Source organism: Garra rufa, chromosome 6 (assembly GCF_049309525.1).
Source record: "Garra rufa chromosome 6, GarRuf1.0, whole genome shotgun sequence".
Classification (NCBI taxonomy): Eukaryota; Metazoa; Chordata; class Actinopteri; order Cypriniformes; family Cyprinidae; genus Garra; species Garra rufa.
Window position 1 is genome coordinate 23428399 of NC_133366.1, and position 3619 is coordinate 23432017.

The following is a 3619-nucleotide window of genomic DNA, read 5'->3' on the forward strand; positions in this document are numbered from 1 at the left end:
ATATCGACAGCATGAGTGTGTAAAGACATAAGAAACGACAAAGAAGTGTCCCTTTTGTACAAAGTACTTCCTTACGCCATGGATTCAAATCTCAGTTTGACAGTTTAAAAGCTGAACCTAAGCCTATGTTACTATTTCGAAAACATCACTTCAGAATTAGTAATGAAGGAACGTTGAGTTTGCTTCATTAAAAGCGCATTACTGTATTAAAAGCTCACTGTATTATGTAGAGTATTATGAAAAAAGAGAGAGATGGACTCAGCAGGTGTGATTACCGGCACTTGATACAGCATACATTCTTCAGCTCAATCCCACATCACAAATAAACATTAGTTTGAATGTCCACTGGGGACATTTTTTATTAGCAAACTGCATATTCGAAGTTAAACAAGTACATTCTCATTAAAAAACAAACAAACAAAAAAACTTAAAACTACATTCAGTGACACAAACCAGTATTATTGATAAAATTATGAAGGATTTTGGCATCCGACATGACACGCTGTGAGAAATACCACAAGCGGAGTGATACAAACAGTAAAACGTTCCGATATCATTAGAATATCACACTCCTTTTAGCCAATAAGATTACAGGCCAAATTAGCATTAGAGCGCAATTCCATAAAAGCGGGATGGGAGAGGAAAATTCTGTGTGGGATTTACTGACATTAAAGAACACAATCTCAGCCAGATCATTTCTATAATGACCATCACTGATATTTGTGCTGCTTTAGGACATGCTGTTTTTAAGCATTAAATAATAGTGCAAAACCAGTAATTTGGTGGGCGCAAACGTTAGTAAATTGCATTGCGTAATTCATTTTAATACTCTCCTCCCCAAAATTTTGCATCTGAAAGGGAAACTCCTACAAATTCATATTCTGTAAGGTCAGGCGCAAAAATATGTTTTTCTTTTTTTCAAAACATACAGTGGTGTTGGCCCCGTTAATGTTTTTTTTTTATGTTTTCGCATGATTGTCACACATTAATGTTTCAGATCATCACACTAATTTAAATATTAATCAAAAATAACACAAGTAAACATAACATGCAGTTTTAAATGAAGGGGAAAAAAATCCAACCCCCTCCCCCCCCCCCCCCCCAAACACACACCCAGGCCTGATTACTGCCACACCTGTTCGCAATCAAGAAATCACTTAAATAGGACCTGCCTGAAAAAGTGAAGTAGACCAAAATATCCTCAAAAGCTACACATCATGTTGAGATCCAAAGAAATTCAGGAACAAATGAGAAAGAAAGTAATTGAGATCTATCAGTCTGGAAAAGGTTTTGGGACTCTAGCGAAGCACAGCGAGAGCCATTATCCACAAATGGCGAAAACATGGAACAGTGGTGAACCTTCCCAGGAGTGGCCGGCAGACCAAAATTACCCCAAGAGCGCAGTGACGACTCATCCAAGAGGTCGCAAAAGACCCCACAACAACATCTACAGAACTGCAGGCCTCTCTTGCCTCAGTTAAGGTCAGTGTTCATGACTCCTTCTCTCAAAAAAGAGACTGGGCAAAATGCCTGCATGGCAGAGTTCCAAGCCTTTTTGGAAGGTGTGTGTCCCATTACATCTGGCGTAAAAGTAACACAGCATTTCAGAAAAGGAACATCATACCAACAGTAAAATATGGTGGTGGTAGTGTGATGGTCTGGGGCTGTTTTGCTGCTTCTGGACCTGGAAGACTTGCTGTGATAAATGGAACCATGAATTCTGCTGTCTACCAAAAAATCCTGAAGGACAATGTCCGGCCATCTGTTCGTGACCTCATGCTGAAGCGAACTTGGGTTTTGCAGCAGGACAATGATTTAAAACACACCAGCAAATCCACCTCTGAATGGCTGAAGAAAAACAAAATGAAGACTTTAGAGTGGCCTAGTCAAAGTCCTGACCTGAATCCTATTGAGATGCTGTGGCATGAGATTAAAAAGGTGGTTCATACTCGAAAACCCTCCAATGTGGCTGAATTACAACAATTCTGCCAAGATGAGTGGGCCAAAATTCCCGCACAGCGCTGTAACAGACTCATTGCAAGTTATCGCAAACGCTTGATTGCAGTTGTTGCTGCTAAAGGTGGCCCAACCAGTTATTAAGTTTGGGGGGGCAAACACTTTTTCACACAGGGCCATATGGGTTTGGATTTTGTTTTCCCTTCATAATAAAAAAAAACTTCATTCAAAAACTGCATGTTGTGTTTACTTGTGTTATCTTTGATTTAATATTTAAATTTGTTTGATGATCTGAAACATTAAAGTGTGACAAACATGCAAAAAAATAAAAAATCAGGAAGGGGGCCAACACTTTTTCACACCACTGTACCTTTTCAGCGCTAATTCTTGTCTTTAGTAAATCCTGGCAGTGCTATTTTTACGCCAGAAAATGTCTAGTCTCATTCAGAAATATGTTGCACTATGGAGGTAAAATGGATTCATGTTGACTTGATTTCATGCTGACTTGCTATTCAAAATTAAATTCTGGTTGTCAAACTTGAAACATGTCTATAGTTAATGTGATTTTGAGTGAATTTGAGGTGAACTGACTTTTTACAAACACAAAAGATGACCTTGGAAAATGGCCATTTTGTTTGATATTATCTAACCTAATAGATAATGTGGGATCAGTGAGAATGAGTGGTACTCTCAAAGATATCAGGACAGGATCACCTTTAGACCTGTGATTCAAAGAGTTAACCTAAATTCAGCACGTGAAACCTGGCAGCTGGTAATACCGCCGAACATTGACGGTAAGTTCATTCATTAGGGATGGAAGTCCAAAGCTGTTCTTTGGTCTCAATGGGAGTCCACCTGCTGAAAACACGCACAGACCAGAGTCCACAGGAGGTACGCAGATGTTGCACAAGTTTCTCAATGTGAGGTGGGTCTTGGACTCAAAGATAGCTCACTGCATATGGCACTAATGCTGGAACCTGACATCATTTCCAGTCTGAAATATGTGTGGCCAGAGAAAGGAGACAGCTCGATAAGTCAAAAACAACCGAACTTCAAATGTGCAGAGGCCATGCTAATAATAGCCATGAAATCAAATGTGTTACACATTTTGACTGCCTGTGTGTACTATCAAATGTGACTTGATGAGTTATTGATATTGTTTGTGTCCTCAATCCAATCATTGCTGGTTGGTTTATGTCCGGCTCCCGTCCTCCTGTTTTTCAAGTCAGCTTTGGGGCTCAATCACTCTTTCAAAGATTGTTTACCTCAAGTTAACCCAGGCCATATGAATATTTTTATGAAGAAGAATCCCCAGGTCTCCGTGATTTAATTTGTGTATTTAGTCCAATCACTGTTGATTAAGTCTTGCTCTTGTCTTGTAGATTTTCAAGTCCCCTTTAGACAGCAATGTCTGATTCTTCTTGATTAAAAGTATATGCATTCTGGAAAATGTATTAGTTCTCAAAGACAATTGTTTGTGGCTCGGTTTGTCTTGACTGGAAGCAGATCTGGTTGTTATGTCGCATGTGTGTGGTGCATGGATGCATGTGTGTTATGATTAAACTTCCTAATGACCAATTCACCCTTTGCCAATGCAGAGCTCAACTTTAATTAGTGAGTGGCTAAGCCGCTTTGGAAGTTGTTATGTTCATTTCTTGTTTAT